General features: G+C 34.9%; 1 pseudogene; it reads right to left on the bottom strand.

Moving 5' to 3' along the window:
- Window positions 1–12,911: 12,911 nt before the first annotated feature.
- Window positions 12,912–13,782, bottom strand: LOC124989200 (nicotinamide/nicotinic acid mononucleotide adenylyltransferase 1-like; annotated as a pseudogene).
- Window positions 13,783–14,437: the final 655 nt, after the last annotated feature.

Genomic DNA, 14,437 nt, shown 5'->3' with positions numbered 1-14,437 from the left:
AGGACAAAAAGACTGACCCCCCAGATCAAGAGGGAATTCTCTAGGAGAGGGCCTTCCAACTGGAACAGTAGCACTGGGTCTGCCAGTCCATATTGCATGATTTCCCAGTCTCCATACTCATGTGAACCAATTAATATATATAAATATGTGTGTGTGTGTGTGTATAAATTGGTTGGAGAGAAAAGATATTTTCTCATTTCTCTCTCACCTCCATTTGTACTTTATGTGAGAAATAAACACCTACTCTTTTGAGCCATTGTACTTACATTCTGCTTGTAGTGCAAGTTAGGCCCAGGAATCCCAACCCTTAAATAATAATAAATAATCAAAGAGTTTTGTGGCTTAATACACATTAATTTCTCAGTTGAAATCTAATGTAGTGTTTCTTGATTGTACAATTCTTTTGGAAGTTGTCCTTTTATCAAATACTCAAGATTACAAACTGCTCCAAACTAAGTACTGTCTCAAAGACCTCTAATGCAGAGATTAGTATCTGCTAGATGTGAGGGAAAAGCAAGGTGGAGGAGATTTTGAGATGTTGTAGGGAAGATCTGGAAGTTTTTTACATCATTTCTGCTTACAATCCATTGTTCAAATGGTGGGTCCATTCCAAGTTTTCTGAGGAATCTCCATAGTGCTTTCCAGAGTAGCGGCACCAATTTGCAACTCTACCAACAATGTAAGAGTGTGCATTTTTCTCCCACATCCACACCAACACCTATTATGGCTTGCATTCTTGAAAATAGCCATTCTAATTGGAGTGAGATGAAATCTTAGGATGGTTTTGATTTGCATTTCTCTAATTACTAAAGATATTGAACACATTTTCATATATTTGTTGATTGCCTATATATCTTCTTCTGTGAAATGTCTGCCCAGTTCCTTAGCCCATTTATTGATTGGGTTCTGTGTATTTTGTAAAGTTTTGTAAGTTCTTTATAAATTTTGGAGATTAGTGCTGAAGTGCATGTGGAAAATTTTTTCTCCTACTCTGTAGGCTCTCTTTTTCACATTAATGATAGTTTTCTTTGTTGAGAAGAAGCTTTTTAGTTTGAATCCATCCCATTTATTGATTCTTGCTTTTATTTCTTGTGCTGTGGGAGACTGTTAAAGAAGTCTGGTCCGAAGTCTACATGATGTAGATTCGGGTCTAATTTTTCTTCTATGTGGTGCAGTGTTTCTGGTCTAATTCTTAGATCCTTGATTCATTTTGAGTTGAGTTTTATGCAGGGTAAGAGGTAGGGGTTTAATTTCATTTAGCTGCATATGGATTTCCAGTTTTCCCAGTACCATATGTTGAAGAGGCTATTTTTTCTCCATTATATGTTTTTGCCACCTTTGTCTAGTATGAGATAACTGTACTTATGTGGATTTGTCTCTGTGTCTTCTATTCAGTACCATTGGTCTATGTATCTATTTTAGTGCCAACACCATGCCATAGTTGTTACTATTGTTTGGTAGTATAGTTTAAGGTTTGGTATTGTGATACTTACTGCATCACTCTTCCTGCTAAGGATTGCTTTGGTTATTCTGGGTCTCTTATTCTTCCAGATGAATTTTATGATTGCTTTCTCTATTTCTTTGAGGTACATCATTGGGATTTTAATTCGAATTGCATTGAATCTGTATAATGCTTTGGTAGTATAGCCATTTTGACAATATTAATTCTACCTATCTAAGAACATGGAAGATCTTTTAGACTTCTAAGGTTTTCTCTTTTTCTTTGGTGTTCTGTAGTTCACATTGTAAAGGTCTTTCACCTCTTTTGTTAGATTGGTTCCCAAGTATTTTATTTTTTGAGGCTATGGTGAATGGAGTAGTTTAGAGGTACTAGAATCAGTGTGAAGCTTCCAGTCGCTGCTAATAGTAATGCTAGAAGACATTCCTGGTATGAGATGCATGTTAAATTTCCCATATGCCATTGGGTGTGCACTTTATCTTGTTTAGGGTTCTTTTGACACCAAAGTTCAGTGATACAGTATATCTCAATGTGAATCAGATTGAAATGATTTTGTTTACTCTTAGTTTTCTTTGTTTCCTTCTTCACCATGGTGTTGTCAGGCTTGTTTTTGCTATGTGAAAGATATTGGCAGCTACAAGGTTATCATCTTCTCAAAGATACGCCTGGACATGAAGTGCTCACCAGCTGAAATATTGTCTTCTTCAGGTATCTAGGTAGTGTCTGATTCTTACCTGATTCCAGGAAGAGTCTGCTTTAAAATAGAAGTGAACTGGGGAGCTTAAAACATCCATCACACCAACAATATTTTCCTTACACTCAGAACAGCAATGAAGCAGTTTCTTCTTACAACAAAAATATCGGGTAAATATAGCACTTACATCATAATATCATATCCTCTGAAATATCCCTTCATCAGACAGCCTTATTTTCTCTCTTATTTCCCCATGTCTGTAATTGCTGTGTCTGGATTTTTTATATACATATTAACTTAGCAGAAACATCACATGAAAAAAGAATAAAGTTGACATCTACTCCCACAATACTTTTTCAGAGACTAATGACTAACAGAATGCAAGGAACATTGTACTTTGCTATGAATATTTCAAGGATAAATTCTAATATAATTTTTCATTAGCTTCAGCAGTGCAATTATGATGATCACAGTTACAGCTCTGATCAAGGGTTGCTTCTGTACTTTCTTCTGACAAGATTTTCCTAAAGTGCACTCCAGAGGCCTGTGAGTTTGTAGAAGAGGATGAAGCATGAATGGTGACCTTTTTACTCTGTCAGGTAGTGTCCTGGTTCTCACCAAGTTTTTATGATTTTTAGCACTGAGTCTCCAAACCAAAATATCACTAAGAGATGGCTGCCCCCCATAAAATCCACTAACCTTCAGAAGTACAAATACTGTAAAAGAAAAAAAATCCATATCTTATCTCACTGTTCTGCTTCATTGAACTAACAAAAGTAAGCATTATTTTACACTGGGAAATTTTCTACCTTTTTTTGAATGTAAATTAAAGTAATTCACAGCCTCCATGGATAAAGTTACAATTAAATGATTGGATGATTAATTTTGATTTATAAGAAAATATGTTGGGGTGTGTGGGTTCATATGCTTGCATGCATGTATGTGCAAAATGTATTTGAATTTATTAGAAACTGAGAGAATGGAATAGGACAGGCAAAGAGATTAGGACATCATGCTTTTAAAGCTAAACAGATGCACTGACCCTCCAAATAGATAAGGAATGAAATGCATTTATGTCTCAGTAGACTCCTGAAATCCTGGAGCAACTGAGACAAATGTCAGCACAGATTTGACAAACATGGGCTCTCTTGATTGGTGAGATTATTTAACATACTACCTAGCCATCTCCTATTAACTCTAAATATATCAGGATTCTTACCAATAGTGAAGAGAAAGTCAGCAGGAGCAACAATGTAGATTGACTTTTTTTGTTGCTGTTTTAAGGTGGCATTTCCTGTGATCTCCCAGCACCCTTTCAAAATCAATAAGCTACATCAGAAGCCACCTTTACAAGGAGAAGGTAGACCTCAGTTGGTGACTGCAATTATTCTTACTAGCTGTAAACCTATTATCAAGCTTTAGTTGACTATACACAATCCCAAATATAATTTGTTAATTCATATGACATCAAAATAAAGGAGACTCACCTCATAATATGAAGAATGTAGCATAACAACTACATCTTACGTGTTTAAAAATCTGAAATTTACAAATGGTTAACAGATTTGGAATTAAGTAACAACCAACATTAAGTTTTTGACCTGAATCCAGGCTGTACTAGTTTCTAGGGTTGTCTTATAAATCACAACTAACCACAGGGCTTAGAACAAAACAAAGTTGTTTTCTCACAGTTTGGAGGCTGGAAGTCTGAAATCACAGCATCAGCAGAACCAAATCCTTTCTGGAGATGCTAGGGAAGGATTCATGTTTGCCTCTTCCATCATCTGACATTTGTCAGAAATCCTTGGCATTTCTGGACCTGTAGATATATCACTCAGTCTTTGCTTCTGCCCTCACATGCAGTTCTATGTCTTCACATCGTCTTCCCTGTGTGTCTCTTGCTCAAATTCCCCTCATTTTTTAAAAAATGCCTCAGTCACTGAATTAGCACCTACTCTACTCCAGTACAATCTCACTTGACCTGATGACATATACAAAGACCCAAGGAATTTCACATTCTGAGGTTCTGGTAGACATGAATTTAGAAGGATGTTCTTCAACTAATGCAGAGATAATGTAGGAGGAACACTAAATCTACTAAGATTTTATTTTGTTTCAAGTGATTCATTATCTCCTACAACAAAATACTTAGGTTTTTTTTTTTCTTTCTTTCTTTCTTTTTTTTTTTTTTTTTTTTTTGAGGTAATGCAATGCCATCAAATGATTTTTAATATGGGGAGTAACCTTAAGGAAAATAGGGACTCACATGTACATACACACGCCAGGGATTGAATCAATGGCACTTAACCACCAGGCCACATCCCCAGCCTTTTCTAATATTTTATTTAGACACAGGGTCTTGCTGAGTTGCTTAGGTTCTTGATAAGTTGATGAGGCTGACTTTGAACTCATCGTCCTCCTGCCTCAGCCTCCTGAGCCACTGGGATTATAGGCATGAGCCACCATGCCCAGCATGAGCATATATTTTTAACTAGAAGAGATTTGAATAGTTTGTAGTCTGCTATATAGTTATCTACTAGAAAGAAGAAAGTTATTGAAAACATAATGTCCAGTTAGAATAATTTGGGAACAATGATACACACAGTTAACTTAGACTGTGAAGAAAAAAAGCAAACAGGATAGAAAATTTGTTTTTTTTTTTAATAAGAAAATGACAGAGGTCACTGTAGATATAAATTTTCATGGGTAAAAGTTGAAGAAATTGAGAAAATCATTTCTCTGTGAAGCAGAAGGCAAGGTTGAATGCTCAATAAGTGCCATGTTTGATGTGGCGCTAAGCAGACAAAACAAGTAGACAGAGTTCTTCCCATTGAAGTGCTTCCAATTTAGCAGGAGACATAATTATAAAAAGGTAATAAAGGAAAGTGGCGTCTGCTACGTAAATACATAAAAAGATCAAATGCAGCTTTATATAATCAACGATGTGGAATTTAAACTGAGACCTAAAGAATAAATAGAAATAACTGTCAAAGCAGAATAGAGTTCTCTGAGCACAGCAAACAGCATGCTAAAATGCAGAAGAAAAAATATACGTCCCTTTCAGTAGAGTTAAAGAAACTTGGTGTGAATGAATCAGTAACTCCAAGAGGCATGTTGGAAAGTAAAGCTGAAAGGCAAAACGAGGCACCAGATAGTATTAGTCCATTTTAAATTTAGCCTTTTTTCCTAATGAGAATGATGAACCATTGAACTGTTTTAAGTAGGAAGACAGCATAGTAAGTATATTAAAATGTGGATCTTGTTGCTTGTGGAAAATGTGTGCAAGAGGATCAAATATGGGAGAGAGAGGAAAAACAGTTTGGAGCACAGGGTAATAATTCATGTGAAAGAGGGTAGTAGATGTAAGTAGAATTGTAAAAGTACAGATGAGAACTAGTAAATTGCACATATGTTTAGGAAAAACAATGATTTACTCAGGAAGAATTTAGGATTCATTTAGAAATCGTTTACATTTAAAGAGAACAATTGATTGTATGAATGAAGGAAAAGAGGAATATGAATCAAATATCATACTATGAACCTTGAATGGCATAAGTGAATTGATAATGGGGTCATGATATATAGAGTCAGAGTTGAAGAGATTATAAATCCCACATGTGAAATGAGGCATTCAGAATACATGAAGAATATCCAAGTGAAGTTGTCCTAAGTACTAGAATAGTAGTAAAGGCAGGTGCTAGTATTTTGGCAGCTCACCTACATGAAGGCAAAAACTTATACTGTGGAAGGGAATGAAATGAGTTTGTGCAGTGATAAGAAAAGGAGACTAAGAACTGAACTTTAATAAGTTCGGTGTTTAAAACAGAGTAGATGAAGAAGAGAAAGCAAATCCATAGAGAAAATCAGGCAGAGAAGTAGGAAGATACATTGGAAAGTGTGATATGAAGGCAGCAAATAATAATTCCTTTAAAACTATGTGTGGTTTATCTGAGAGGTTTAACAAACTAATCCATGAGAAATATGCATTTGGATTTTGAAGCCAAAATGGAATTAGAAGTCAGTGGCTGGTGGGGTCCAAGGATGTCAGATCTGAAAAAGTACATGTAGGCAACTGTTTCAGAATATTTGGTACTGTAGCTTTGTCTGTTTTCCCTCCTATAGATTTATAACTTACTTATTTCAGATGCTGTCATGCTCCTCATTGTGTATATTAGTAGAGGTGGCTGATACGAATGAGTACTCTTGAATAGGATGCAACTCTGACATTTTTGAGTATTTGATTCAACTGATTTCAAATCTAATTTGTTTCTCTTTTCCAGGTATACATCATGCTATATGATAATAATGGTTATTTATATTTTTAATTTTAATATTTGATCTTTTTAGTTTCCTTTGATAAAGTACTACATTAATTATGACTTCAAAAACAATATAAAATGACTATGAGAAATGGCTTCTCCAAAAGGGCTGGCTCACCAGTTGACTGATTGTCTGCAATTTGAAGAAGGAAACTTATCAAACTTCTTCATTAACAATCACAGGCTTTCCAAGTTTCCCACTTTAGGCAGACCACTATATTGAGATGTCACCAACAACCTGTTCTTTTGGATACTTTAAAGAATAACTTGGACACTGTTTTGAGTTAACATTCTTCCTTCACTTATTGAAAAATATTTAAATAAATTGTCACTTTTTTTCAGTTGTGAAATCATTCTTTTTAATTTTTTTCAAAAAATTGATGGTACTGAAGAGCAGATAAAAATCAAGTTACTCCTCGTTCCATGTATCCATTGTTATATATGCCCCACAGTTTATGGTATTTTGTTGTAACAGTCTTGCATATTATGACAATATTACTATGCTTAATTTCTTTTTTCTTTCAATAATATATGATTTTCTTGAATCATATAGCCTTTCCATGCTATAACACAAGCATGTCAATTTGTCAACTCTTTATTAACTTCTCCTTCTACAATTCTGCTGCCTATTTGTAACAGTGGTGTATTTACTTTTACATTTTCAAAGTGTCACATTTATACATGTAGTTTTCTTTCTATCTCTTTTACCAGTGTTTGTCTGTTCCCTTATATGGGTTCATTCCAAAAACAGCAAATCAATTCACATTACTATTATTTATTACAGAGTCCATTCATTTGTAACAACTATACTTCATTTTTCATAATTTTTATGTTGTAGTGCTTATTACACATGATTAAAAAGTTGAGAGTTAATTCATTTCACTTGAGCTCCATAAGTTGAGCCCCTTTGCCTGTTTCAGATAGAGACATCAACCTTTTTCTCCCTTTTTCTCAATTAATATTTACCTTCATTTTGTTGTTGATACAAGTTAATGCCTATTTTTCCTATTTTCTACTTTATTTATTTCTGTTTGAATCATTATTTTCTTCTGCCAAGTTTCAGCTCAGTTTGGTTCTTTTGCTGGTTCCTTAGAGTGTGTAATTAGTTTGTTCATTTGCAATATTCTTTTTTAATTTAGATGCTTATAGCTATAAATTTCCCTTCAGTACTGTTTTCCCTACATCTGACAAATTCTGATATGTTATGCTTCATTTTCAGTTATCTTATTTTCTAATTTTCCTCTTTGGGCTATTGTTTAAGAGTGTGTTGATTTCTTCATTTTTGACAGATTTAAGACCTTTCTTGTGGCCTAATATATGGTATATTCTGAAAAACGTCTGTGTATTCTTGAGGATAAGGTGTATTCTGCTGGTTTTTGGTAGGGCATTTTGTCTATAGCTGTTGGGTTCCACAGACTTATGGTGTTGTTCAAGTCCTCTACTTCCTTATTGTTCTTTGCTCTTGTTGTTCTATTCATTATTAAAAGTGAGATATGGGTGTCTCCAACTATTATTGCAGAACTGTTTATATACCTCTCCATATGGCTGAGGGATCCTTTGTTAGCCCTCTATGATGGATCTACTTGAAGGTATTCCACCAGAAGTCCCTGTCCTGAGCACACTTCACCTCTGCCTTGATGCCTTGCCATGTGGTAAACAGTACATCACAGGCATAGTCTTTGCAGGGAGCTAAAAATGGGAATCTCAACCATGACCCTAGAACTGCCCAATCAGAATCTCCATTTTAACAAAGCCCCTCAATGATCCTTAGGACAGTCAAGTTTGAGTTATGTTGTTATATCTCATTTATTCATTGTTTTTAAAGGCACTTATGATTTCCTCATATTTTTATTTGCAGCCTTTTGTAGAACATAAGAACATAAGTTCTCTGGTGAGAGAGCCTCGTTGGGTTTCCTACTGTATTCCTTTTAGAACAATCTAGTTCATCACAAACATTTAATAGTAATTATGAATAGCTCAGGCAGAGAATGAATGAGGAAAAAGCATCACCTGACTTCAAAAGACCTTCAGTCATCCTTAGATATATTTCTTAAGTCTTTCCAACTTCCTCTGTCATACTCTTTCCCCCAGTCTTTATTTTGCAGAAACACCAGATCTCTGATTCCTTTGATATTCCTTCCAGCCATAATTTCACCTACTTCTGGTCCTTTGGGAATGCTGGGCTCTCTGCTTCATTCCTCTTCACATAGCTTATTCCCCATCCACTTTTTAGTTTCAAGTAGATTTCTTGGTCAGATCAAAAAAAAGTATGTTATCTATGTATGTTTCCTGAATTTCTTGACTCATTTTATTGCAATTAAATTTATGTTTTAATCTGTCTGCAACTTCAAAAGAGAAGAAATATATTTGCCTACTTCACTTGAGAAATAATCTTCACTAGGTTAAGGATATGTTTTATTAAGCCTTTAAAATTCTACTTATAAGTGGATTATATTTAATCATGTTTTCTGCAACTATTGAGGGTATATTAATTATTGATGTGATATAAATTAACTAATTATTTTCTTATTTTAAACAATGCAGGTTTTGGAGTAATCTATCTGGTTATAATATATTATAATCTGAATATTTGATATGGATTTTTAAAAATATTCTTTTAGGTATCAATGGACCTTTGTTTATATGTGGTGCTGAGAATTGAGCCCAGTGCCTCATACATGCTAGGCTAGCACTCTACCACTGAGCTACAACTCCAGCCCCACTGATATGTTTCAACTCCAGCCCCACTGATATGTTTTTAACTATGAAAACTCTAAATAATATCAACATGTGCTTATTATTCTCTTGTTTTCTATCTAAATACAGTTTTTCTTCCTTTAAATAGTACATTATGTCTTTTACCTTCAAATACATTATAAAGATAAGAATTGTATTTTTCCCAGTGTTTCTTACTATTTACCTTAATACATTTCTAAACTTCTCTTTTCCATTATTGATAAGGGTAAGTAGTTCATTGTTAATTTACACAAGATGGAGTTCAAGAAATCTCACTTTAAATCCCAACTCCCACCCTAAAAAAATAGTGTGACCACAAATGAATACCCAACCTCCATTTCTCCTTATCTATAAATAATACCTATCCTGTGATGTGGTTTTATGAAAATTCTAGGGAATAATATATTTATGCTGGTTAGCATAACTGGCACAGAATGAGCAACCATCCAATAAATCAAGGTGGTGTTATTTACTCATGTTCCTCAATTGGAAAGATTTATGAGTTTTTTTCTGCAACTCTTTTGAGGGTGCTGTCTCTACTTGCACTGCCATGTCAAACAGAATTAATACTTTCATATTTCAAATAGACCTTGATGAGTCATGACTGAGTCAGGTAAACTTTCTAAGTACCTAATTAGTATTTTCCTGTGTTCCTTACAAATTTAGACATCAAGTTTTAGAAAATCTCTAAAGGAACTTTGATATGAAAATGATGAGAAAATAATAAATATGTGCAATGTAAGCTTATACCTACTTCTGCATTACTTAAGAAAATGTGAGATGTGCTGGAGATGGGATATAGGACGTTCCCCCACCCATCCCTGGCACCCCTCTCATAGTTCTTTTCCATTCCTCGGCCTTGCTGAACTTGAAAAAGTAATTATTTAATTATCCTTTCAGGTTTTGAGAAGAAAATCTCATCTTCCAGTTTTCATTAAAGAAGATTTGAGAATAAAATGACATAGTTGTATGTGCATCAAAAAGTATACTGTGAGTCTTAAGCTATTTGAAATAATTTGCAACAGTGCTTCTTAATGCATTTGGTGTGCATTATATACTTCAGTGATGCCGCCTTTGTTCCTGCTTCCTTTCCTAATTGAATTAGTATAGATACTTCGGGGAAGTCATGAATGAAGGAGATCCATGGTATATATTTCTAGATTTTTCGATCAATTGGCCAAATTACCTTATCATGTTGGAAGTTATTTCAATGCTACTCAATTCTTCTAAGAGTTTCTTTCACCAATTTGTGACTAATTTTGAAGGTTTTATGGTTTCTTTTTGTGTGGCAGTTTCCTTCTGGAAGGTTGAGCCGACTGAAGACAGAAAGTCAAGGCAAATCAAAGCAGGATAGGACAACCACTATGAGTTGTGTTATTATACACCGGAAAGAGTAAGTTTCCTCTAAGGAAGTGTTTCACCTCTGTGCTAACAAGAGATATCTGATTAAAAATTGACAATAAAAAAGAAAAGTTAAATACCCAGGGAATGAGTTAATTCCTGACTATTTGTGTATTGCCCAGTTGTAGGCCACAAATGATTCCTTGCACAGGTGTTTATTTCCTGAATAAATGACTATTTCCTGAATAAATGCTTGATCTGATTGTTAAGTAGGAATCCTAGCCTACCCTGCAGGATGTAGAAATAATCTCTCTGCACCCTCACTAACTCTTTGGTGTTGTGAAGGTTATTGCATCGACAACGGTGAAACCATAGAAGTCTTGATGAGCAGTGTGTCTAAAACCTACCTTAATCTCTGGTTTCAATATCCAGTTGTATCAGTTATGATGGGTCAGACACAAGTATTATGGTTTAGATAAATGAGTCCTCCAATACCTCAAGTGTGAGACAATGCAAGAATTTTCAGAGGTGACATAATTAAATTATAAGAGCTGTAAACTAATGGGTGGATTAATACTAATAAGGATTAACTCCACTGTAACTATAGGCAGGTAGGATTTGGTTGGAAGAAGTAGGTTACTGGGAACATTCCTTTGGGGTTTATATCTTGTCCCTGGTGAACAGAGTGCTCTCTCTCTCTCTCTCTCTCTCTTTTTCTCTCTCTTTCTCCCCCCACCCCCCCTATCTATCTCTCCTTCCTGGTTGCTAAGTCCTGAGCTGCTTTACTCTGTCAAGGTGTTCTGACTAATCTTGGGGCTTAGAAATATGAAATTGACTGACCATGAACTGAACCTCTAAAACTGTGAGCCAAAATAAACTTTTCCTCTTCTTAGTTGTTCTTGTCAGGTCTTTTGGCCATGGTGATGCAACTAAAACACCCTGATGAAAACATTCTGTCTCAAGATATCTTAAATTGTAAGGATATTTGCTGTACCACAAATCAATAATTCCAAGGTAGGGTGGAATTATCTGATTTAGTGACTGAGCATCAACAAGGACCCAGCTTTTTCTGTGTTCACTGTGCTGGCCTCCTCAGTTGTTATACAATTAGACTTTTAACCAGGCTCAATATTTCCAGATACAGGACAGAAACATCTAGAGATAGGAGGTACCATATGGCTTAATGAGGATATATGTCTCCTTTTTATTGATTTTGTTTTTCTTTTTAACATAAATCTATGCCTTTATTTGTTATTTGAGAGTTCTACTTTGTGAAAACTTCACTTAGAAGGACTAGAAACATGTATCTTTTTTCTACTTAGATACACAAATGGCACATTTGTAGTGGGAGGGAACAGGAATGGTGAGCTTTTCAGAAACTTGAGTTTCGAATGGAAATAATGGAGTTTTCCTCCACAATATGTTCAGCAGTGCTCAGAATACTGGGATGAAGGAACTACTGGGTTGATCTAGTGTAGAATTTCTCAGGTTCTCAAGGTTTCTATTCCTCTTTTGATTATTAAGCTACTAAAAAAAGTTAAGCACATTCATACATGTAAAATCCTTACTGAGACCCTTAATTCTTGGTGGTGATGTGATACCATCTTTGAAATTGTTTTTAAAGATAAAAAGATGCAGATGGTCAGGGTTAGAATGTGACCCATATGGCGGTGCTAAGAGAATGTGTACAGTGTGTAAGACAGTGGCTCTTCGATTCTGGTGTACATCAGAAATACCTATGCACATTTCTTGATATTTGAAGCCTTAGGTTCCACTCCTGACTCTAACCTGAAGCTCTCTGCAGATGTACCTGGGCAAAGCTTAATAGATCATTCTGATGTTTGCCTGAGAAAACTAAATTCTTCCAGGGTTATCCATAACCTTTATTTTGCATCCCTGGATGAGACTGATCCATGGTATATTTTGTATTATTACTGTTTTAAGAATCACTTTCCTTCATGCATCCCAAGTAAAGCCTGCCCAGCAACAGGTGTGCATAAAATGTGATAGTCCTCCATAATTAAAGTTAAGATTTTAAATATATTTTTACTATTCATACTTTGATTCTTCTATATGGTTGGGTCAGGGTGTCTTTTTTTTTAACTTCTTATTTGAAAATTCTTTTGGCTTCAGTGCTCTGATAATTTAATTTAAAAAAAAAGAATGAATTTTTAGTAAAGGTAGTCTCAAAAAGAAAAAAAAAGAACATGCTAATAATATTCACATTAGCAACATTTGATTAAAAGACAAAAACAAACCTAATTTTAATTTACTACAAATTTTTACAAAACTTTTAAATTTTAGTTTATGAAATACAATCACAATCCCTTTCCCTGATTACCAACACCCATATTGTTTCTAATTACCAGTAAAGAAGTCCAAATATGCTGTAGGATTTCCGTGACCCACCTTCTATGGTATTTTTCTGCAAAAGAACCATGATAATCCCAGAATCCCTATCTTCACTCTCAGAGTTATAGAGACTACCTTTTGACATGCCCTTAGACAAGATCTAGTAATAGGAGACAAATGCTCTGGCCTCTTCTGAGAATTCTCTGAAACTTCATGGCTGTGATGTTATTTGTGATACATTTATTCACCAGGTAAATGTTAGTCTGGTGTTTCCATAACACAATGGATTCATGAATTAATTTATAAGCATCATTTACAGTCCAAGTAATGCATATATGTCCACAGTTTAAGATTTGGGTGATATCTTAACTTTTTCACAAATTGAGCACAACAAAGGACTCTAGTAGATCTGGCCCACATGACAACTTTACCTTTGGCATACCTTTGGTTTGGGACTCTTAGAGATTTATTTCAACTAGAATCTTTCTTGTCTGAACAGTCCACTTCATCTTCTATCCAGGTCCTTGTAGCATAGGTGGGTTTTGTTGGTGATCACAATGACTAGCTTCCTGTTTCTCTTGATGGTGTATTAGCATCGTATGGTCTTTATTAACTCTTTCTGAAGATTTCCCTATTTGTTGACTTCTACTATTTTGAATTCTTGGTGGCAATTTCTGCTATGATAATTCAGTGGTGGGAAGTGATGATTATTTTCTTTTTATGTGCATCCCAACAGGAGAGATTATGCCTTTACTAACTCTATGTTTCCCTGTTCCAGTCATATGGTCCTTGGCGAGATCAGACAACTTAAGATGCACATTGGTGGTTTGAATAAAGGAGCCACAGGCAAGAATGACTTCTGTCTTCTCTGAATTGACCATGGTAAGAGTTTGAAGTTCTAAATGAAAAACCCTGACAACTCCCTTGTTGATTTTACAAAGGAAATTCTATGAGCCTGAAATCTTTTGCAAAGTAGGTTACTGGATTCATTCCAACTGTTGTGTCATCAGCTATTTCTAAATCGGACTAGAAAGTGTTTTCTATTCATGCTCCAACCTCAGAGCTGACTGTTCAGAGTCAGTGGTATTTCTTTAAGGAAAGGAAATACGTTCTGAGATTCTACTTCAGCATTCCTTTTCTCGTGTATCTCATTAGTCAAGAGTGGATAGTCTTCTCATTACTAAATCAAGAGCTAGGAAGGGGATTAGGATTATTGTAGATCAATCAGGTCCATGTGATTGGTACAATGCTTATTGAATAATGTTTACCTCACTTCTTTGGAATTAGTAGGCAGACAGCTGATCATTTCTAATGAGTGTCAGATCCTCTATTATACTCATTTTTCTAATGAAGGTGAGTACTCTCTTCCCTATTATGTCAAGAAAATCCTCCTTTCCAGTCCAAGTCATAAGAAAGGACTTGGAGGTCATTTTTATGAAACTGAAGAGAAATGAGGATAAGAAAACCATATATCATAAGAGAAAAATCTAATGAATAATTAATAATTTTTTTGCTACATTTCAGAGTATTATTTAT

The sequence above is a fragment of the Sciurus carolinensis genome, chromosome 7 (assembly GCF_902686445.1).
Source record: "Sciurus carolinensis chromosome 7, mSciCar1.2, whole genome shotgun sequence".
NCBI classification, from domain to species: Eukaryota; Metazoa; Chordata; class Mammalia; order Rodentia; family Sciuridae; genus Sciurus; species Sciurus carolinensis.
Note: the sequence above shows the minus strand (reverse complement) of the source record. Positions and strands in the feature narration are given on the sequence as shown.